The sequence below is a fragment of the Anser brachyrhynchus genome (assembly GCF_964034855.1).
Source record: "Anser brachyrhynchus genome assembly, chromosome: W".
NCBI lineage: Eukaryota > Metazoa > Chordata > Aves > Anseriformes > Anatidae > Anser > Anser brachyrhynchus.
The window spans coordinates 20,078,455-20,102,964 of record NC_137704.1 but is presented as its reverse complement, the minus strand read 5'-3'; the positions used below and the strand labels follow the sequence as shown (position 1 = coordinate 20,102,964).

The 24,510-nt window shown below is 45.6% G+C and overlaps 1 protein-coding gene across 1 annotated transcript in view; it reads right to left on the bottom strand.

Annotated features, from left to right (window-relative positions):
• Nucleotides 1-17,745, bottom strand: part of LOC308184782 (uncharacterized protein) — a 77,649-nt gene extending 59,904 nt beyond the window's left edge. Inside the window, exon 1 of the mRNA XM_080572332.1 lies at nucleotides 1,136-17,745. The gene's annotated coding sequence lies outside the window, so the exon portion shown is untranslated. The remainder of the gene's footprint in view (nucleotides 1-1,135) is intronic.
• Between the last annotated feature and the right edge of the window lie 6,765 nt (nucleotides 17,746-24,510).

The following is a 24,510-nucleotide window of genomic DNA, read 5'->3' as shown; positions in this document are numbered from 1 at the left end:
AGGGGATCCACCCCCATCCTTGGCCGAGCTGCCGGCGGCGGCCCGCAGCGCCAGCAGAGGGGCCGGCGGGCTGAGGGGGGGGGCCCGGCCCGGGGGGGGTGGGCAGCAGCGGCGGCGGTCGGCGGCGAGCGGGGAGGCGGCGGCGGCGCTTGCGGCCGTGCCGGCTGTCGCGGAGCGGGGGCGGTGCGCGGCTCTGCCCGGCCTCGCAGGACGGACAGAGCGGGGGCCCGCGGGGCCACGGGCCCGGGCGCAGCGGCAGGCGGAACATGGCAGCGCCCGGTGTGCGCGGGCGGGCGCTCAAACCGGAGAAACGCAGCAGCCGGCGGCGGGGCGGGCGGGCGGCTGCCCGAAGCTGACAGCGGGGCAGGCGGCGGCGCTGGCGGCAATCGTACGGCACCAACAATTGACCAGTCATAACATTTTCTAACAGTGACTGAATAAATGGTGCGTGTAATCCATATGTAGTCACAGTCTTTCTTAATTCTTTAATTAGGTCACAGTGGAAGGCATTATATTCATTTGGACCGTTGGGTCGCACCTGCACCGGGAAAGCCATTCCTACCGGGTCCCCGTCCTTTAGCGCTTCCCGGCGCACCAGCTCCCATTGTTCCCGCGGGTCGAAAGCTCGGGCCCGCAGGGAAGCATTATCGGGGGCAGGCAAGGCGAGAGCCGAGGGGGTCAGCGGGGAGGGGCTCTGCGGCGGCGGTCCGCGGCCCTCTTCCTTGTCATCCCCCAGGTCTATCAAATTGCACTGCTCTGGTGACCTTGCAGGCTCTGATCTCAGTTCGGCTGCTGTTATTGCCTGGGCAGCAACGTTCTGTACTTCCTTTTCTGCCTGCCACGATCTTAAAGTCTCAGTCACCAGCCGCCACGTAGTCATCACCTCAGCAGCATTAGTATCCCCACTGGACGCTGCTTCCCATATTTTTTCCCCCACTTGGTCCCAAGTTTTTACATCAAATACTGTGGAAGCCATTGAGGGGAGCCCTTGTTTTCGCAAAAATTTCAATAATAGCTTTATCTTAAACGGAATATTTTTTACTCCCCTGTCTATTAGGAGTTGCGTTAGCAGTTTCACTATAGCCTCTTCCTCTGCCGAAAGGCTAGCTCCCACGATTAATGCCCAGCCGCTCACCTGTCCTTCAGGTGATGTCCCGGGGTTGAAGCTGCAGTCCAGCTGCGAGCTTGACTCGTTCGGCTGGGTTCCCTTCGGACACTCGTGCAGCGCTGCTCCTCCCCTATCACGTCGGGGTCACCATTTGAAGGGATGCAAGACACGGACTCCTGATGGCTCTTGAACGGGAGACCTTTATTGTCATTTTTCACCACTACATATACTTTCCCCGTAGCCCCACGTGCTGTCCACGCGCCTGAATCTGTCATACAATTGGTTAGAGACCCTCAGACACGCGCCTCGAGCCAGCCAGCAATTGGCCACTGCCCAAAGCTCATCTTTAACACTGTAGCCAATTTACTTTATCTCGCCCTTGCTCAAGTTTTTGGTTCTACCGCTGTTTTCCTCATTATCTCTAACTCAGGGACGTGTGAAACAGCACAAAGCTACCTGCGAATTCCTTTCCCACAGGGAACCCCCTGTGATCCCCTGCTCCACTGCAGAACGTGTTTGCCCCAGAGCCAATTGCCTTGGCTTGGCCCCTGCCAGCATCCATCACCAGGCACATGGGCTGTGACCTGCGGCCTTTCTCTAGCCACCAGTGCGGAGCCCTGTACTCGCCTCACTCATGCCAGTCCCCTCCAGGTAGTAGCTGGTTTGTGAACACGCTGTGCTCCTGCCCCAGTGGCTGGGAGTAGAAGACCCCCACATGCTCCAGTAGCTGGCACACAGTTCACTTATGCCAGTCCCACAGTAGCTGGCACACAGTTCGCTTATGCCAGTCCCACAGTAGCTGGCACTCTGGGCACAAAGTCTGTAGGACCCTTTCAGATCCAGAGCTATGGCCCCTGCAACTACTGATGCTAGGACCCTCACTCGCTCCATTAGCTGGCACCACAAGCCAGGGGTGCCCGCTCCCTCACCCTGACTCCAGTATCTGGCACCAATCTTCACTCACACACAAACAGGTCTCACTAGTAGCTGGCACTTAGTCCTTGCAGCACACATGCACACAGGAGAGAGAGTGTGAGTATGCAGAGAGCTAGTTAAGAAAAGATTTAATGAGGAAATATAAGAAGATAGGACAGACTGCAGTGATAAGGTGCAGAGCTCAGCCAGAGAAGCATACTGACCAGCCCTGTTTTACACGTGACCGGCCCTTTTATACCCCTTACTACCTATCCCCTCTTTGTTCCTCTTGCTCCCCCTTCCCCCTGCACAACCCCCATGGATTTGCAGAGCTCTGCAGTTTCCTGCACCCTCCCAGTCTGGGGTCCCCCCCTGGTTCACAGTCTTATCAACTTCAAAGTCCAGATTGATCTTCCTGGAAGTGGTGCCTGTAGTTTGATAGCTCATCAACTAGTGTGACTGAGAGGTTTGTTTCTCGTCATTGTCTCTATTTTTGCTTTGTCAGGTCTGTATCTCAGCATTTTGCTTATTGTTCCCCCTTCTTTACTTCTTATCATTCCGATCCAGAAATCCTCACTGAGACAACCTTGCCTGAATCAACATTTCCATATTCCATCACCTTCCTTATCAATTAGTAGAACTGACTAGACTTGGTTTCCATCACTTCTTCCCTTTCTTATTATCCCTTTGTTGCGCTGGAAAAGGTCCTTGACCAGATACCCTTAAAGGAGCAGAAACTCTCCTTCTACATACCCTTGCACATTGCACTGTTGAAAAGTAACAATACATCATATGTGAAACAGTGTGGTGGTTTCCCCTTGAAAATGTTTCTTTGGAGAGCAGCGTTATAGTTCATTGGTTTGTCATAGCAGTCTCCTCCCTGTAGATAGTTTGCACATTGCAGAAGATAATTTATCAAGCCTTCTCTTTTAGATTGTAGCCCAATATTGCTAGTAAATATAACTAGTAAAAATAATATAAGACTACAGCAGGGCTAGTGAGTGCTTGCTTGCTAGCTTGCATAACTTGACATTTGGAAGTATTTACGTCACAGAATGATCTATAGAAGTGCAATTCTGAATAAAAATCATAGAATCAGAATCATAGAACGGTTTGGGTTTGAAGGGACCTTAAAAATCATCTAGTTCCAACCCCCCTGCCATGGACAGGGACAACTTCCACTAAATAAGGTTGCTTAAAGCCCCATCCAACCTGGCCTTCAACGCTTCCAGGGATGGGGCACCCAGAACTTCTCTGGGCAACCTGTTCCACTGCCTCACCACTCTCATAGTAAAGAATTTCTTCCTAATGTCTAGGCTAAATCTACTCTCTTTCAGTTTAAAGCCATTACTCCTCGCCCTATCACTGCACTCCCTGACAGAGTCCCTCTCCAGCTTTCCTGTAGGCCCCCTTTAAGTACTTGTGGTGGTTTTACCTTGCTGGGCTGCTGAACCCCAGCACGACCACTCTCTCACTTCCCCTCAGAAGAAGAAGAAGGGGAGAAGAAAGAATGCTGGAAAGAAAAAAAAAAGGCTCACGGGTTGAGATAAGGATAATTTAATTAAAGGGAAAAGGAAGAGGGAAAAAAAAAAGCAAAGGCTGCGCAGAAGCACAGAGAAAGAGAAAAAAAATAAATTGCTACTTCCCATTAACGAGGGATGTTCGTCCACAACCCGGGAAGCAGGGCCTCAATACATGTAGCGGTTGTTTGGGAGGACAGAGGTCTTCATAATGAGAGCCCCTTTCCCCTTTCCCACCTTTTATTGCTGACTGTGACATCACATGGTATGGAAAATCCCATATGTCAATGACCCTTTCCCTAGAGAGGGATCCCAGCCCCTTGGCTTCCTTGCCTCTTAGTTCCTGGCTACCGGCCCCAGTGTCCCAGAATCGAAGCAGCCAGGTGAGAATGTGCTCACTTGGGTGACGACTGAAATCCCTTTGTATATCTCGCAACTCACTCAGGGATGGGGATCGGGTGGTTTCTGACTCATTTATGATTTCCGTCTCTTCTTCCTCCTGTTTTTGTGATGGCTCTGCTTTAGAGCTCCCTGCCCCTTCCACTTCTCCCTCCTGGGACTTCTCAGGAGGAGCTTCTTCCCTTACTAAATGAGCTGACTTCTGCTTCCATTGTTTTGTTTTGACTATGAGGGTGACTGATACCACTGATGGTTGGTCCTCTGGGTTAGCCACAGTGTGTGTTATCTGATCATCAGATTCAGAGACCTCTTCCTCCCCTTGAGGGTGCTGAGTAGTGTTAACTACCATTTGATAGGCACAGGCCAGGCCCCAGCACAGTGCAGCAAGCTGGAGTTCTCTGGCACTGCCAGGGTCAGGGCATACATCTTTCAAACATTCTATCGTTTTTTTAGGATTTGGCATTTGTTCAGAGGTGAAGTGCAAAACCATTGGAGGAGACAACCGTGACAGGTACCTGCCCATATCCTCCCATACACCTTGCAACCCACCACCACACAGTCTCAGGGCAGATTCCTGGGTGCTATTCTTAACTAATTGTTTAACCTTAGGAGAAAAGAAAAGAAAAGAAAAGAAAAGAAAAGAAAAGAAAAGAAAAGAAAAGAAAAGAAAAGAAAAGAAAAGAAAAGAAAAGAAAAGAAAAGAAAAGAAAAGAAAAGAAAAGAAAAGAAAAGAAAAGAAAAGAAAAGAAAAGAAAAGAAAAGAAAAGAAAAGAAAAGAAAAGAAAAGAAAAGAAAAGAAAAGAAAAGAAAAGAAAAGAAAAGAAAAGAAAAGAAAAGAAAAGAAAAGAAAAGAAAAGAAAATACATTCTGCAGACCTAGCAATAGGAGCATGTTGATTACCCATGGATATTCAAAGTACTCAAAATCTGCTGTAATTAGCCCACAGGAAAAGAAGAAGGAGGTACCATTCCTGATATTGTCCACAAACTGACTTCCAGAGGAGGAAAAGAAGAGAGTGTAGTTTTTAACATTCTCAAAGAGATAGTTTCCAGGGGATAGGAATGATAGCAATGCAGGGCCTGAATACCAGATCAGGCTCAAGGCCTGTGCTTTACAGCACAGTGAACTAAAAAATCCAAACACAGTCTTTAACAAGCTCTCCGACCTGATATACAGCAGAAGGGAGAATGTGGCACGGATCGCATAAAACAGGACCACATAGAAAAATATTAACAGCAAAACAGACGACATGGTGACTAGCAAGCAAGTATGTTAATTGTAAGCATTTTGATCAAATCTACTGTTATCTCAGCCCTTCGAGTCCCACGTTGGGTGCCAAAAAGGACTGTGGTGGTTTTACCTTGCTGGGCTGCTGAACTCCACCACAACCACTCTCTCACTTCCCCTCCTCAGAAGAAGAAGGGGAAAAGAAAGTATGCTGGAAAGAAAAAAAAAGGCTCATGGGCTGAGATAAGGATAATTTAATTAAAAGGAAAAGTAAGAGGGGAGAAAAAAAAAAAAAACCACAAACCAACAAGCAAAGGCCGAGCAGAAGCACAGAGAGAGAAAAAAGAAATTATTCACTACTTCCCATCAACGAGCAGTGTTCGGCCACGTCCCGGGAAGCAAGGCCTAGCAGTTGTTTGGGAGGACAGAGGACTTCATAATGAGAGCCCCCCCCCCTTCCCCTTTTCCACCATATGAGTGCAATGTCATATGGTATGGAATATCCCTTTGGTCAGTTTAGGTCAGCTGCCCTGGTGATGTCCCCTGCCCACCTCTTGCCCACCCCCAGCCACCTGGTTCTTGGGGGGGGGGGGGAGGTTGAGGGAGCTCCAAACTTCAATGCTGTGTCAGTATTGCTCAGCAATAGACAAAACATTGGTGTGATACCGATGCTGTTCTAGCTACAAGTACAGAGCACAGTGCTATATGGGCCGCTGCAGGAAAAGTTAACTCCATCCCAGCCAGACCCAGTACAGTGCTGGAAGGCAGCTATAAGGTTTCCCCAGAGCCTTCTCTTCTCCAGGCTAAACAACCCCAACTCTCTCAGCTTGTCTTCATAGGAGAAGTGCTCCAGCCCTCTGATCATCTTCATGGCCTGCCCCTGGACTCACTCCAACAGGTCCATGTCTGTCTTATGTTGGGGGCCCCAGAGCTGAATGCAGGACTCCACGTGAGTTCTCACGGGAATGGAGTATCTTTTCATCCACCAGCACTCCCAAGTCCTTCTCCGCAGCTCTGTTCTCTATGCACTTATCACCCAGCCTGTATTCATGTTTGGGATTGCCCCGACCCAGGTGAAGGACCTTGCATTTGGCCTTGTTGAACTTCACAATGTTCACACAGGCCTGTCCAGGTCCCTCTGGATGGCATCCCTTCCTTCCAGCACATCAACTGCACCACTCAGCTTGGTTTCATCCACAAATTTGCTGAGCGTGCAGTCAATCCCACTGTCCGTGTCACCAAGAAAGATGTTAAATAGCACCAGTCCCGATACTGACCCCTGAGGAACACCACTCGTCACTGGTCTCTGCTTGGACATTGAGCCATTGACTGCAACTCTTTGAGTGTGACCATCTAGCCAATTCCTTACCCACCGAGTAGTCCATCCATCAAATCCTTGTCTCTCCAATTTAGAGACAAAGCTGTTGTGTGGGACAGTATCAAATGGTTTGCACAAGTCCAGGTAGATGATGTCAGTTGCTCTTCCCCTATCCACCAGTGCTGTAACCCCATCATAGAAGGCCACCAGATTTGTCAGGCATGATCTGCCCTTTTAGCCATGTTGGCTGTCACCAATCACCTCTTTGTTTTCCATGTGCCTTAGCATAGTTTCCAGGAGGATCTGCTCCATGACCTTGCTGTGCCCAGAAGTGAGACTGACTAGCCTACAGTTCCCCAGGTCTTCCTTTTTTCCCTTTTTGAAAATGTTTCCCCTCTTCCAGTCAGTGAGAACTTCACCGGACTGCCATGACTTCTCAAATATGATGGATAGTGGCTTAGCAACTACATCTGCCTAGTCCCTCAGGACCCTCAGATGCATCTCACCAGGTCCCATGGAACTTCAGGTTCCATAGATGGACTTGACCTGATCTTCTCTTACAGTGGTGTTGTGGTTTAACCCAGATGGCAGCTAAGCACCACACAGCTGTTCTCTCACCCTCCCTCCCCCCCCCCCAACAGTGGGATGGGGGAGAGAATCAGGAAAAAAATTAAAAGCTTGTGGGTTGAGATACAGACAGTTTAATAGGACAGAAAAGAAAGAAAAATAATAATAATGATAATAGTAATAATAATAATGTGTACAAAACAAGTGAAGCACAATGCAATTGCTCACCACTCGCTGACTGATGACCAGTCCATCCCTGAACAGCAGTCCAGTCCAGAGGCAATCGGCTCCAGGGCAGACACGTTCTGCAGCGGAGCGGGGGATTGCAGTGTGCAAGGGTTTTCCTTCATCGAGGCAACTTGAGGCAGCCAAGGGAGCGGCCAGGAGCCGGCAGCCCTCACAAGGGTGGCTGATGAGGCTTGGGCAGAGCCAGGAGTGGGCCTCTTGTACAAAGGCAGTCCCTAGGGAGCACGAGCAACCAGGAGCGCAGCGACCAGGATACCAGGATGGGCAAACAAGATGTGGCGCGTCAGTCAGGATGTGGCATGGCAATTTGTGCGGCAGCTCACGTGGGAGGGCACAGGGAGTGCCCAGAAGCTTGGCTAGCTCAATTAGGGAGCAATGGTATCCACCCAACAGAAGGCTATGGCCTCTCGGAGCTCAACACCCCCCACAAGTGACGCAGCCTCCCAGACAGAGCTCTGGGGGAAACACACTGCCACCCAAGTGTCAGGCTGCAGAGTGTGCCCTACTCTTACACCAGTTCAGGACAGCAGGAGTGAGCACACCTGTGGGAGGTGCACCCAGGTTGAGGCACTCCTCCACCTAGTGACAGAGCTCTGGGAAGAGGTGACTAGGCTGAGGAGTATCAGGGAGTCTGAGAAGGAGATAAACCACTGGAGTCGCTCCCTACCTTCCCTGAGACAGGCCCAGCAGGCAGAAGGGACACTCAGTAGAGGGGTTTCCCTATCCTCTCTCCACCCAGCTGAAAGCACTGACCTAGGGGATAAGGGGCAGTGGCAACAAGTCCCTGCCCAGCGCGGCAGGCGCGTCCCTTAAGGAATTCCCCACCTTCCCAGGTGCCTGTGCGCAATAGGTATGAAGTTTTGCAGGTTGATCTGAAAAATATTGAGGAGCACGGTACATCTGGCTTGGAGGTGTCACTGAGATCACGTCGACCTGTGCCCTGCATTAAAACAGCTCCCACCAAGAAAAAAAGACAGGTTGTTGTCGTGGGAGACTCCCTTCTGAAGGGAACAGAAGGCCCAATATGCAGACTGGACCCACTTCATAGGGAGGTCTGCTGCCTTCCTGGGGCCTGAGTTAGGGACATGAAGAGAAAGCTTCCTGCCCTAGTTTGACCCTTGGATTATTACCTGTTATTGTTTTTTCAGGTAGGCAGTGTTGAAGCTCCAAGAAGTCTGAGGGCAATCAGAAGAGACTTCAGAGCCTGGTGTCACCAGCAGAACTTTGGGTTTTTGATCATGGGCCATTTTACAAGACACCAGGCCTGCTGGCAACGAATGGGGTTCACTTGTCTCTAAGGGGGGAAAAGATCTTTGCTCAGGATTTATCAGGGCCCATCGATAGGACTTTAAACTAGTTTTGAAGGGGGAAAGGGAAAAAACAACAGCAACAACAACAACAAAAACAGGCTTGACAGAGACAAGCCTGGCAGTGGTATGGCAATGGTTAAGGGACGGTGTGCTCGCAAGGTCCATCGGTCTACCATCCCGATTGAGGTAGGGGATGGAGAACTATGCAGCAGCAAAGGCAGAAGGGACATTGATGGGTCAGAAATCACAAAAGTGCCCGGGAATTGTCATGTAGGAATTAGGGCTTCTCCCCCCAAAAAGGTGACAGGATCGCTGGCCCAGCTGAAGTGCATCTACAGTGCACGCAGTATGAGCAACAAACAGGAGGAGCTGGAAGCCATTGTGCAGCAGGAAAGCTATGACAGTTGCTATCACCGAAATCAGTGGGACGGCTTGCATGACTGGAGCGCTGCAATGGATGGCTACACACTCTTCAGAAGGGATAGGCTAAGAAGGAGAGGTGGTGGGGTAGCCCTATATGTTACCGAGTGTTTGGATTGTCTTGAGATTAATAATAGCGATGACAGGGTTGAGTGTTTATGGGTAGGAATCAGGGGGAAGGACAATGAAGCAGATGTCCTGGTGGGCATCAGTTATAGACCACCTAACCAGGCCAAAGGGGCAGACGAAATATTTTACAAGCAGCTGGGACAAGTCTTGCAATCACTAGCCCTTGTTCTCATGGGGGACTTCAGCTTCCCAGATGTCTGCTGGAAATACAACACAGCGGAGAGGAAACAGTCTAGGAGGTTTCTAGAGTGTGTGGAAGATAACTTCCTGACAGAGCTGGTGAGTGAAGCCGGTGAGCTTCTTCAACTTGGGCGGTGTGGCTTATTAGCTAAGACTGAGGCAAAAAAGTCATTGAGTACCTCAGCCTTCTCCGTATCCAGGGTGACCAGGTCTCCTGTTTCCTTCCAGAGAGGGCCCACTTTTTTCCTAGTCTTCCTTTTATCACCGATGTACCTATAGAAGCTTTTCTTGTTGCCCTTGATGTCCCTGGACAGATTTAATTCAAAAAGGGCTTTAGCTTTCCTAACCTGATCCCTGGCTGCTTGGACAATTTCTATGTATTTCTCCCAGGCTACCTGTTCTTGCTTCCACCCTCTGTAGGCTTCCTTTTTGCGTTTGATTTTGGCCAAGAGCTCCTTGTTCATCCATGCAGGCCTCCTGGGATTTTTGCCTGACTTCCTCTTTGCTGGGATGCATCGCTCCTGAGCTTGGAGGAGGTGATCCTTGAATATTAACCAGCTTTCTTGGGCCCCTCTTCCCTCCTGGACTTTATCCCATGGTATTCTACCAAGCAGATCCCTGAAGAGGGCGAAGTATGCCTTCCTGAGGGTCAGGGTAGTGAGCTTGCTGTGTGCTCTCCTCTTTGCCCTAAAGATCATGGTCACTGCAGCCAAGGCTGCCCTTGAGCTTCACGTTTCCTACCAGCCTTTCCTTCTTGGTGAAAACAAGGTCCAGCATAGCACTTCTCCTCATTGGCTCCTCTATCACTTGGAGAAGGATGTTATCAATGCATTCCAGGAACCTCCTGGATTGCCTGTACCCCGCTGTGTTGTCCCTCCAACAGATTTCAAGGTGGTTCTATTCCCCCCTGAGGACCAAGGTTTGTGGAAATGAACCATCATAACACAACTGCCTTCAAGTAAGCATCAAGAAACTATACCATAATTTGTATACATAAAATTATCATTTTTGCAGCATTGCTACAACTACAATACAGATTTTAAAGTGATAGCTTAGTAATTTAAAGCTGCAATCCTTTTAAACCTGTCATAACTTTAGCTAGATTGACTATTAAAGGTCTTTACCTGCAATAGTCTGCTTAGCACATGGCCGTTGTAAAACGGTGTGTATCAAGCAGCACTACAATGTATGCAATAGGGACTTCATCTTGCAGGATGCTGATAGCTGAGAGTTGTGTAATACTTGCATTTCTTAATAAAGCATGAGCAGAAAGCATCCCTCTGAAGCACTTAGCACCTTTCAAGTTTGATCAGTGTACTTGTGCTTTCTTTCATTTATCCTTCTTGGGAAACTCCCCTTAACCTTGCTACGAGGTTGGAAACAGCAACAAAAATGCACTCTAGCTCTGTTCACTACTATTATGTCACAGCTGTGGGTCCTTGGACTCACCAGTTCAATAAACACCAAAGGAAGCTCACAACTGACTGGAGATTCGTTTCAGACATACTGAGAACTGTGATGTCAAGTCCTAGGTTTTGGTTTATGAAAGCACTGACGCACGTGCTTCATTTTAAACATGTACCTAACACTGCCTTTAGTGCTTTTCTGGATGGAGTAATTGTTGACTAGGTAACTGTGAGAAAAATCTCAAATAGTTTTCTTCAGACAGGATCTTCTGTGAAGCTATTTTATTCGTGATTGCAATGGCGGATGCCCTGTCAATCAGGAGCGCATTTTAGTAAACAAAGCATAACCTTATATTCCCTATTACCTGACACCTGATCACCTCCCCTGTTTCCTCATTCGCTGAGTACTACAGGTTCACAAGCTACTCGACGCTCCTCTATACCATATATGTACAATTTTTCTTTTTTTCCCAACCCTTTAATTTCTCCCTTTTCCTTTTTTTTTCCCCTTTCTTATGTTTTGAGAACCTGTGATCTTTGTTTTACTGTTCCCACAGTGCTCATCCTGTTTTTCTCAAGCTTCCACCTTATTCTGGAACAGTGAGGCCTTCTACTGTCCACTTATCTACTTAGCATTTCTCCTTATTATGACTACACAACTACCTTGGAATACAGAAAAGTAATTCTCTACTGCAAAAACACAACTTAGTTTCTCACAGTAACCACTGATTGTTAATAGAAAAAGAAATGTGTATTTAGAAAAAATGCCTTTGGCCAGGCCCTAACCCGTGTTTTTGATGTGGCTGAACTGAAATCTGAGCTGAAGTTCAAGGTACTCTTGAACCAGGAAGGATGGAAGATGATCAGCCTGCCACAGGTGTTTCACAGGTTTTCTGTCTTCATCGCAGTGCCATGTGGGAAGAGGAGAACCCCTTATTATAACAGCTAATACCTTTTATCAGTGTTTTTGCAAAGGGGCTAAATATTATCTTCACAAAACTCTGAGATATTGGAAGTAACGTGTCTAAGATTATAGAGAAATGATAGAGTTGGGACTTCTCAGTCCCAGCCCAGTACTCTGCCCAGTAAAGTCTTCTGCTTTCAGGAACAGAAATGGCCACAACCCAGCCAAGGCAGTGTTGGATTTTGCAGCTCTTTGGAGAACACCAAACAGCCCTGTGGTTTGTGCTTACCTGTAAATCTAGTTCTGGGTGTCAGTGGTGACAAGTTAATCTTGCTATGATTACAGTAGCAAGTAGATACAACTATATCTGTGACGTTCCAGTTCTGTTCATTGCAACATCCATAATTTGGTGATCATTTATCATCATCTTATCAACATCTTTCTTAGGGGTATTTATTTTACTGTATGAATAGAATAGTACAATTGGAAAAGACCTTAAAAGATCATCTAGTCCAGATGCCTGACCTCTTCAGGGCTAACCCAAAGTTAAAACATATTACCGAAGGCATTATCCAAAAGCCTCTTGAACACTGACAGGCATGGGGCATCAACCACCTCACTAGGAAACCTATGCCAGTGTTTGACCACCCTCATGGTAAAGAAATTTTTCCTGATGTCCAGTCTGAACTTCCCCTGATGCAACTTTGTGCCATTCCCTTGCATTCTATCATTGGCTACCAGGGAGAAGAGACTGGCACCTCCCTCTCTGCTTGCTCTCCTCAGGAAGTTGTAGAGAGCAATGAGGTCACCTCTTAGCCTTCTTTTCTCCAGACTAGACAACCCAAGCGTCCTCAGCCTCTCCTCATAGGACATGCCTTCTAGCCCTTTTACCAGCTTTGTTGCCCTCCTCTGGATGCTTTCAAGTATCTTAACATCCTTTTTATATTGTGGAGCCCAGGAGTGCACACAATATTCAAGGTGAGGCTGCACCAATGCTAAATATAGCAGGAGACTCACCTCTTTTGACTGGCTGGCTATGCTATGCTTAATGCATACCAAAAATGAATGAATGACACAGAAAACACAGCACATTGTGATTCTGTATCAAGGAACCCTTGGAAAAGAAGACCGAGAGAGTGAGGTTTGGGTTTTATTTATTTATTTGGTTGGTTTTATTTTTATTAATCTTTCTTGTGACAAATAAAAAAGAGAGACTTTTTTATATCTTTCCTTAATTTTTAAGGAATGGTTCAAAGAAATTGCTGAAAAAAAACAATTGTGGAGTCTATATGATAAGTCATTTAAAAGAGTCATTTTAATATTTAATGAGACTTCATCACTTAACGTCTTTTAACGGCACTTTCCCTTTGGCTGAGCATATGTGGCTGCATGTTGCAGCCTTTTCCTCTTGGAAAAGAGGGCGGGCTACTCAGGAGGACTATAAGGATGTTGCGAGGCTGTGCAGGGACAAAATTAGAAAGGCCAAAGCTCATCTGGAGCTCAATCTGGCTACTGCCGTTAAAGATAAAAAACGTTTTTACAAATACATCAACACCAAAAGGAGGACTAAGGAGAATCTCCATCCTTTACTGGATGCGGGGGGAAACTTAGTCACAAAAGATGAGGAAAAGGCTGAGGTGCTCAATGCTTTCTTTGCCTCAGTCTTTAGCGGCAAGACCGGTTGTTCTCTGGATAATTGGTACCCTGAGCTGGTGGAAGGGGATGGGGAGCAGGATGTGGCCCTCGCTATCCATGAGGAAATGGTTGGCGACCTGCTACGGAGCTTGGATGTACGCAAGTCGATGGGGCCGGATGGGATCCACCCGAGGGTACTGAGCGAACTGGCGGAGGAGCTGGCCAAGCCGCTTTCCATCATTTATCGGCAGTCCTGGCTATCAGGGGAGGTTCCAGTCGACTGGCGGCTAGCAAACGTGACGCCCATCTACAAGAAGGGCCGGAGGGTAGACCCGGGGAACTATAGGCCTGTTAGTTTGACGTCAGTGCCAGGGAAGCTCATGGAGCAGATTATCTTGAGTGTCATCACGCGGCACTTGCAGGGCAACCAGGCGATCAGGCCCAGTCAGCATGGGTTTATGAAAGGTAGGTCCTGCTCTCCTGATCTCCTTCTATGACCAAGTGACGCGCTTGGTGGATGAGGGGAAGGCTGTGGATGTGGTCTACCTTGACTTCAGTAAGGCTTTTGACACCGTTTCCCACAACATTCTCCTCGAGAAACTGGCTGCTCGTGGCTTGGACTGGCGTACACTTTGTTGGGTTAGAAACTGGCTGGATGGCCGGGCCCAAAGAGTTGTGGTGAATGGAGCCAAATGCAGCTGGAGGCCGGTCACTAGTGGAGTCCCCCAGGGCTCAGTGCTGGGGCCGGTCCTCTTTAACATCTTTATCGATGATCTGGATGAGGGGATCGAGTGCACCCTCAGTAAGTTTGCAGATGACACCAAGTTAGGTGCGTGTGTCGATCTGCTCGAGGGAAGGAAGGCTCTGCAGGAGGATCTGGATAGGCTGGACCGATGGGCTGAGGTCAACTGCATGAAGTTCAACAAGGCCAAGTGCCGGGTCCTGCACCTGGGGCGTAACAACCCCAAGCAGCGCTACGGGCTGGGAGATGAGTGGCTGGAAAGCTGCCTGGCAGAGAAGGACCTGGGAGTACTGGTTGATAGTCGGCTGAATATGAGCCAGCAGTGTGCTCAGGTGGCCAAGAAGGCCAACAGCATCCTGGCTTGCATAAGAAGCAGTGTGGCCAGCAGGTCTAGGGAGGTGATTGTCCCTTTGTACTCAGCTCTGGTGAGGCCGCACCTCGAGTACTGTGTTCAGTTTTGGGCCCCTCGCTACAGGAAGGACATGGAGGTGCTCGAGAGAGTCCAGAGAAGGGCGACGAAGCTGGTGAGGGGTCTGGAGAACAAGTCTTCTGAGGAGCGGCTGAGGGAGCTGGGGTTGTTCAGCCTGGAGAAGAGGAGGCTCAGGGGCAACCTCATCGCTCTCTATAGGTACCTTAAAGGAGGCTGTAGAGAGGTGGGGGTTGGTCTATTCTCCCACGTGCCTGGTGACAGGACGAGGGGGAATGGGCTAAAGTTGCGCCAGGGGAGGTTTAGGTTGAATGTTAGGAAGAACTTCTTTACTGAAAGGGTTGTTAGGCATTGGAATGGGCTGCCCAGGGAGGTGGTTGAGTCGCCATCCCTGGAGGTCTTTAAAAGACGTTTAGATGTAGCCCTTAGTGATATGGTTTAGTGGAGGACTTGTTAGTGTTAGGGCAGAGGTTGGACTAGATGATCTTGGAGGTCTCTTCCAACCTAGACGATTCTGTGATTCTGTGATATGTTGCTGCATGTTTTTAAGGGAATATCTTTTCTTACTTTCTAATGAAATTATACTTGAGACAGGAATAAAAGTGTATGGTGCTATGTTTTGGATTTAGGATGAGAATAATGTCGATACCACGCTGATGCTTTAGTTGTTGCTGAGCAGTGCTTACACTAAGTCAAGGACTTTTCTGCTTCTCATACTGCCCTGCCCAACAAGGAGGCTGGGGGGTGCAGAAGAAGATGGGAGGGGACACAACCAGGGCAGCTGACCCAAACTGACCAAAGGGATGTTTCTTCTATAAGATGTCATGTTCAACAATAAAATGGGAGAGTTGGCCAGGGGGTTGTTGCCGTTGCTCAGGGACTGGCTGGGCACCAATCAGCTGGTGGTGAGCAATTGCATTGTGCATCACTTTTTTTTTTTTTAATTCTTTTATTTTCTTTGGTTTGTTTGCTTGTTTGTTTTTTCTTATTAAACTGTCCTTATTCCAACCCGTGAGTTCTTACTCTTTTACTTTTCTCATTTCTCTGTCTTGCTTTCCTGGAAGTGGCCTGTCGATGGGAAGCAGTGAATGAATTCCTTGTTTTGCTTTGCTTGTGCATGCGGCTTTTGCTTTACCTAGCAAACTGCCTTTATCTCAACCCATGAGTTTTCTCACTTTTACCTTTCCAGTTCTCTCCTCTGTCTCACTTGGGCAGTGTGAGCGAAGGGCTGTGTGGTGATTAGCTGCCTGCCAGGTTAAACCACAACAGGTTGCCGTGTCAGTTTAGTTTATGATAAGGTGGGAAACTGAAGCTTTCTTTGCATCTCAACATATTCATATGTTACTTCAAACTCTTCATATCACTGAGTGACTTCTCAGTCAAAGATCATTTAAAAAAATGATGTGCAGAGCCTTACAGCAATTCTTCTTGCTAGAGAGGTAAATTAACACAAATGGATGGTCTAATTGAGCAAAGCACTTAAAAACATGCATCCATCCTTCATCAGCAGTGTGTTTATGTGAATATTTTTAAGTTAGGCTGAAAGCTGCAGGGATTGAATCCTCTTTTGAATGGCAAAGCAACCTTTGCACAGTAACCTATATTAAGTCAGAAGCAAATCCACAAGGTAGCCAGGAATTGAACTGAGTCATGCCTTTCAGTCAATGTCTCTGACAAAAGCACTCCTTGTTCGTTAACACAACATCTCAGGTAGGGAGAGGAGAAGAAATGGCTAGTAATAGACGACATCTATGAGCATCTTAGCATCACTTTCTATTTTTATGCAATTGGTAACAAGAGTTGACTTTTGGCAATGTACAGAACAAGACTGAGCTCTAACAGCAGTAGCTGCATTTTTGGTATGCTGTGCTAACACTGAATTACTGACAGATAGTTGGAAATGGATGTGTTGAGTGATTTAGAAATAATGTGAACGCTGACTGAACCTCTATTGGGTTTTCCTTCCATTTCCTATTTCAACATTAGAACAAGGAGGGTATTATTTATAACAAGATACGTAAAGTCCCACAAAGAAAAATGATATTTTGAATTGACAGAATCTTGAAAGTACAAGCGTGGTTTCATAACTAAATATAATTTTAGACAGGAAAATGGGAATTAACCAAAATTTATATGTCCTTGAAGAAGTTTACTTTTTTTTTTCCCCCTTCCTTGGGAAATATTTACAGCTGCCTCAATGCAAAAGTAATTCAGAATATTTATATATCTATATCGCAGTAGCTCAGCTGGTTAGACTATTTTAAAAGCACTTGAGTGGATTTATTCATTGATGTGATCCAGTCAGAATGTGATGTATTAGGAACAGTAAGTTGTTTAGAAACTAGAAAGAAAAGCAAGGGTTTATTTATTTATTTATTTACATTCAGGTTAAGTAACCCAATTTTAAGAAAGTATAACATTTTGGGGAAAACAAAAAACGTGTTAGAGACCTTCAGAAAGGCGTTCGTTCAGGAAAAGGTTCCCAGGGAATTCAACATGTGATGACTGGAGACAGGAGTCCACGTATTGCAAGTTATTTATTATCACGTATATATTCAAAGGACTGAAAATTTGGAAAGCTGCATTCAAAATTAAGAGTTTAAACCATATAGATACTGATCCAACTGTGTCCTGCAGTTGCTGTGTCTTCATGGATCTCAGCTGATATCACTGTTTAGGAGAAACATCACTGTGATTTTCATTGCATGAATCTTTTACAGGTTCCTCAGTTTTAAAATGAAAAGTAAAACTGGTCTAATTTAAAATGGGTTGATAGGTTTAGTTAATTATTAATTTTATAGAGCATTCAGTTACTTGGGTAGGGGATGCCAAATAAATGTCAAAGATGAGCTTATACCTCAGAAACAATTTCTTTGGAGATTCTATTGAGAAATATATCATGGTAGTGATTGTCATTTGGGAGAGAGGAGTTTGGATCATGGCTCCCTAGTTCTTATGAGCTCTTTTAAGTGAATGGCAGCAGATGGGGGCAAAAAGAAATTGTGGATTCACCTGGTTTAGCATCTGAGTACTGTTCCTGGAGCTCTGGAGGAATTTTTTCTGACTCTCTCTTTTTTTTTTTTCTTTTTTTTTTTTTCTTTTTTTTTTTTCTTTTTTTTTTTTTTTTCTTCAGGTTGGGGGGGGTCACACGATGCTGCCCATTCGTTGGATGCCTCCAGAGAGTATCATGTACAGGAAGTTCACCACAGAAAGCGATGCGTGGAGCCTAGGGGTCGTATTATAGGAAATCTTTACCTATGGCAAACAGCCGTGGTATCAGCTCTCAAACAATGAGGTGTGTGTAATATTTTTTCAAATTGCATAAGGGAGGGGGGCATTTCAACTGATGGCATGGCTTCTTTGGGGAAAGGACAGCAGCAAACATATTTAGTAAAAGCAATAACCCTGATATTAAGTATTTATGGTACTGTTGAAAATTTTGTGGTTGAAATTCTTTTTCATTCTTTTCTATCCAAGGTGGATGGAATTTATCCAATTAGGACTATACCAAGCTGGGATGTAGCTTCTGCCTTTGTATAGGATAGTCCGCTCTGGATGTTGAGAAAGATCATGAGGAAATGAAAAGGAGCTTACCTGTCTCCCAAACTGGCATTGGGTGATTTCAGTTACATATTAGGAAATGTCATTGTCATTAATTGATTATTCTAAATCATCCTTGAATAGATTGAAGGAATCAGGAGATCTCTTCAAACCCAGGAAACTGAAAATAATCCCTTTCCAGAGATTAGCCATGTTCATACTCATAAAGTGTAAGGAGGGAGGGAAGGGTGCTCTGAGACAATTGAAAGAGCTTGCTTCTGAGAAGAGGTGAGCTTGATAGACAGGTAGGGGAGGTATGGAATGACTTCCCTACCACCGTTCCCCTATGAATGGAAGGAGTAACAAGGGTCAACATACAACATCAGTGAAGGTATTGCTCCTTGACATCTTACATTATGGCAATTTTTCCAGATCACATCCCACTGCCCATGCATCTACCTAGAAAGGCAGTTCTACAGAGGTGGCCAGGTGACTGCTGCCAGCGAGGCTGCTGTGGCTATTTGCAGATGGGGTGAGACCCATGTAATTGGCATGGCTGCAATTATCCTTTCTTTGTGATTTTTCATAGGTGATTGAGTGCATCACTCAGGGTCGAGTCCTGCAGCGACCTCGCACGTGCTCCAAGGAAATATATGAGTTGATGCTGGGCTGTTGGCAAAGGGAGCCTCACATTAGGCTCAACATCAGAGAAATCCATTCCCTCCTCCAGAACTTGGCCAGGACTTCTCCAGTCTACCTGGATATTTTAGGCTAAATCATCCTAGTGTTTCTTCTTATGGTCTATGTGAATTAATGTGTTCGCTGCCACTGAACTCCATTAAAATGTGTTCATAACTTTGACAGTATTAATGACAAAGATGTGGAGAAGCTTTCAAAGGGTAAGCAGTGAGCACTTCTCCATCTGCAGACACAGTATTGACTTTTTAGACAATACTGAAATGTATCTTCGCTCTCAGTTTCTCAATTTTTCCTCTCTCCTTTCTTTCCAATCAATTTGGCTTCTGCATTATTGTATCTCTGCATAGAAAAAGGTCTTAAAAACCTGCTTTGTTATATCAGCAGACTCTCCAGTTAATCCACCACAACTAACAATGCCTTGTTGTATTCATACCTTTGATGTGGATGAAAAAAGGGAGAAATATATTTGACTCAAACTTTGTGATTTCTGCTGTACGGATACTGGGAGTCTCTTTGTATTCACCTCAATTTTTTATTTTTTTTGCTTCAGCATGTGGGTGGAAAAAGGCTAGTGTTCTCTACATGAAGCATATTTCTTGCAGAGTCAAAGACAGATAGAATGAAAACAGAACTGTGTTTTCCACCATCTGGAGGAACTATGGGATCAGATGGCATCTAACCCCACTAAAAAACAAACAAACAAACAAAAAAACCACCACCACCACCACCAACAACAACAAAAAACTGAAACAATTACATGAAAGGCAAGAGGAACTTTAGTACTTTCCTTGGAGAACCTTTCTGAGGAGTGAAAGGATTATTCAAGGAGGTGCACGGCCAGCATTTTTCATTGCCAGATACAAGTTTATTATAAGGGAAAAAGATATCCCTGGTACTACACAGAATTACGTTACAAAATGATGAACAAAACACATACCCCTATTTTATCTTCTGGTAGGATATTGCCATGCTACTAGTAAAAAAATATTCTACAGCTAGTTTTTGGTAATAAAGGCTGAAGCTAAACTTATTGATGTGCAAGATTAATTTCAGGATTAAATGTTTAAACTAATGATAAGATAGAATAAACTACAGATGTTGGAGTAGGCGTATCTTATATTGTGCTTGTCCAGAAGCATATTCCTTCCTTCCTCAATACTTTTTTTTTCAATTGTGCAAGCAAAACTGTACGTGGTCTGTGTTGATTAATAGCCTTTGTGCAGAAATTAATCTCTCATCTTGTAGTACAGCCTTGTAGGCATAGCTAACTCATAATAGCATAATTTATAATTAATTGGAAGGGGCTAATGGAGGATATATATACAGTGCTACAGATAGAATAGATTGATATTACATGAATAATCTAAAGCACAGAGATCACTGGCTATGTTTGAGCCATGTTGGCGGATGGAGTGAGATCCCTGGAGAAAACAAATATGATTCTGAGGTTATGGCTTCCTATTTGGAGTGCAAAGACCCTTAGTTCAGTATCATGTTTATATTGGTACTAGTGCTGTCACTCCCAACATCCACTCTTTTAAAAATTCTTTTGGATTGGATGGGCATTGTACATGTACAGTATTTGCATGGCCACTGTGTTGGTTACAAATGCATGGGCATATCTGTTATTTTTTCAAACTGGAAGTTGAAGTTTTCAAATTCAGAGGTAGGATTATTTTTAATATGAATTCTTACAAATGGAAACCTACTTTATCTAGGTCCCAAGACTTTTGCCTCCCTCTGTGAGGGGACATTGTTGCAAAAAAAACAGTCTTTCTTTTCTTATTCTCTTTTTTCTTTTTTCTTATTGACATGATCCAGATCTAAATGGCCCATAATCTTTGTGTTGGGAGTATTTTATTTAATAAATTAATCATTTTGTTTTTGCAAATGTTCCCATAGTAGTCTTAATATATAATGTACTTGCATATATTATTTATTTAGATACTTTAGTTTGTTTGTGTTTTTTTTTTCTTTTCTACAGACGCTTTTAGAGCTAGCTCATAAAGATTTTGAACATTTTTAAAAGAAAACATTTCACTGGACAGTGGTGGATTTTTACCCTTCTCAATGTCATTGAAAAGGCAGTATTACAAATATACATGATACTATAACTATAAAGACATACTCAGTTTTTCTTTAATAAACTAAATGTTATTTCTTAACTAGCACTGAACTGGAAACACACAAAAAGTCTGAGGAAGATTCCCACAAAACAGGCCTTAAGATTTTATCTAGACTGTCTTGGAAATTCACATATAAAGCTATATAAAGATTTACATCCATTGAAATCCATTCTCTTGAGAATCTGATTTGTATGTTTTAAAGGAATTTGAAAAACATTTTTGTCATAGTGGTGGAGAAAGATGGTGTCAGTGTGCTGATACTGTGCAGTGGGAGAGGGTTTCAGGTGGTGGAAGGGGAGGAGTTAAGCTTCTGCCTGGTGTATTCTGTATTAGTTTCTTATGAACTTAATAAAGAAGCAACTGAAATGCTTCTAAGCAGGTTCCAGCCTGAAAGTAAGCATGTGGGTTTTGTTGCAAGTACTGAATAAAAAGGTGGGTAAGTGTTGTAGAATGAACAGAGAAGGGGAAGAAATATGCTCCAATCACAGCAAAGTGCATATTCATCATACTTGCACTGTCAGTTAAATCATGTATACTGAGTAAATATGACAATCAGGCTCATTTAAAAAAAATCTTTCTAGACTATGCTATGAGGTGATCATAAATATATATTATATAGTGGTTACATATGGTGTGTGTATAGATATATATACACATAGCATATACATGTATGCCTATGTCTGTTGTACTTTATATATGTGCAGATGTATGCACATTATGTATGAGCTGTGTGTATATGTATAAATTTATATAAACCTACGTTACTACAAATTGTAATTAGAGTGCTATTAATAAATATATAAAGTCTGCTGAGTAACCAAAACATTTGTTTTTTCTTTTGATATTTATTTTTCTGTGTTTGTGAAATTCAACTTCTTTAACTGGTGTGCAGCAGAGGAAGTGCTAGAATGCCAAAGAAATAACAACAAGAACTTTTTCCCCAAATTACTGCTTAAAAACATGTCTTCCATTCCTATCTCATATAAATATAGATTTCCATTTTGCCACCAAACTGTGACCTGGTGTGTGGAACTATTGTTCTCCTTTCTTTTTTCTTTTTCTGTTCTTAATGTAATATTTTCGTGCAAACATTTACTGGTCCTGGTTTTGCAGTTTGTTATAGCAAGTCATTGCTTTAAAACTTTGCATCTTGGCTGATTTTGAAATGATGCCTAGGTGTTAGCATTAAAAGTTTTGCTTGTGAATCCTGTGACCAGCTTCTCTTGACATGACATGGGAAGTCTCTTGTATTATAGTGTATTTAATAAAAATGACGTCTTACAATAAACAGTGTAAACCCAAAGAAAGATACAATGGTTACTTTAAAAGACATACAATTTTAATGAAGCGTTGTACGACCTCTTTATTTTTTTATATCTTTGTTTACCTCCATTCCTTTTGGAAAGGGTGAAAATAAGGGATAGTTTAGTATGCTTAGAAAGATGACATATTCGCACTCCAAAACCCTGATTAAAAAAAGAGGTCACAATTTCTAGGTGAGGAAAGCAGAGTCCCTTAATAATAGAAAAAAAAAGAAATATCCAATATGAATGTGGTTTGTTAGGCTCTTTTTTATTCTTCCTTTTTTTTTTTTTTTCTCTAAAATGGAGATCTGTGGTGGTTTTACTCGGGTGGGCAGCCGAGCTCCACCACAGCCACTCTCTCAGTCCTCCTCCTCAAAGGGAAAGGGGGAGAAAATACGATGCAAAGGGCTCAAGGGTTGAGTTAAGGATGGGGAGATTGCGCAAGAATTATCGTGATGGGCAAAACAGACTCGGAGTAGGGAGATAATAAAATTTATTGCCTATTACTAACAAGCTAGAGAAATGAGAAACAAAGGAAAGAAGCCAACAACGCCTTCTCCCCCCATCCACCCTCTTCCACTTCTTCCCCCCAAGTGGTGCAGGTCCACCTGCTCCACTGTGTTCTCCTCCACGGGCTACAGCGTAGAACCCTGATCCACCGTGGTACACCATGGGCTGCAGGGGGGCAACCTGCTTCACCATGGTCTTCACCACAGGCCGCAGGGGAACTTCAGCTCCGGCGCCTGGAGCACCTCCTCCTTCTTCACTGACCTTGGTGTCTGCAAGGCTGTTTCTCACTCCTCTCTCTCTCCCAGCTGCTATTGAGCAGCAGTTTTTTTCCCCTTTCTTAAATATGCTCTCACAGAGGCGCAAACAGCATTGCTTATTGGCCTGGCTCTGAACAGCGGCGGGGCCCTTCTCTAACACGGGGCAGCTTCTGGATTCTTCTTGCAGAAGCTACCCCTATGGCCCCCCGCTACCAAAACCTTGCCACGTAAACCCACTACAGACCTAGGAGTATTGGTCAATAGCCAGTTGAATATGAGCCAGCAGTATGCTCAGGTGGCCAAGAAGGCCAACAGCATCCTGGCTTGTATCAGAAATAGTGTATCCAGCAGGACTAGGGAAGTGATTGTCCCCCTGTACTTGACTCTGGTGAGGTGTGGTGGTTTTACTCAGGTGGGTGGCCGAGCTCCACCACAACCGCTCTCTCACTCCCCCTCCTCAAAGAGGAACGAGGAGAAAATACGATGAAAAGGGCTCAAGGGTTGAGATAAGGACAAGGAGATCGCACAGTAAGTATCGTGGCGGGCAAAACAGACTCAGTGTAGGGAGATAGTAAGATTTATTACCAATTACTAACAAGCTAGAGAAGCGAGAAACAAAGGAAAGAAACCAAAAGCACCTTCCCCCCCCAACCACCCTCTTCCACCTCCTCCCCCCGAGCGGCGCAGGGGAACGGGGGAATGGGGGTTATGGTCACTCTATAGCGCTGCTTCGCCGCCGCTCCTTCTCGGTCACTCTCGTCCCCTGTGCTGTGGGGTCCCTCCCACGGGATGCAGTCCTTCCTGAACTGATCCAGCGTGGGCTTCCCAGAGGCAGCAGCTCTTCAAGAACTGCTCCAGATATGAGTCCGTACCATGGGGTCCATCCCTCAGGAGCAAACTGCTCCAACCTGGATTCCCCCACGGGCAGCAGCTCCTGCCAGGTCACCTGCTCCTGCGTGGTCTCCTCTCCACGGGCTACAGGTCTGGCCCGGAATCTGCTCCGGCAGGGGTCTTCCACAGGCCGCAGCCTCCGTCGGTGCAGGTCCACCTGCTCCACCGTGGTCTCCTCCACGGGCTGCAGCGTGGAACCCTGCTCCACCGTGGTACTCCGTGGGCTGCAGGGGGACAGCCTGCTTCACCATGGTCCTCACCACAGGCCACAGGGGACTTCTGCTCCGTCACCTGGAGCACCTCTCCCCCTCCTTCTTCACTGACCTTGGCACCTGCAAGGCTGTTCCTCCCTCCTCTCACTCTCCCAGCTGCTGTGTGGCACAGCATTTTTTTCCCCCGTCTTAAATATGCTCTCACAGAGGCGCAAAACAACATCGCTTATTGGCTCAGCTCTGGTCAGCCGTGGGGCCCTAACCAAACATGGGGCAGCTTCTAGATCCTTCTCACAGAAGCCACCCCTATGGCCCCCTGCTACCAATGCCTTGCCACGTAAACCCACTACATGAGGCCACACCTTGAATGCTGTGTTCAGTTTTGGGCCCCTCACTACGAGAAGGACACCAAGGTGCTGGAGCGTGTTCAAAGAAGGACAACGAAACTGGTGAAGGGTCTAGAGAACAAGTCTCATGAGGAGTGGCTGAGGGAGCTGGGGTTGTTTAGCTTGGAGAAA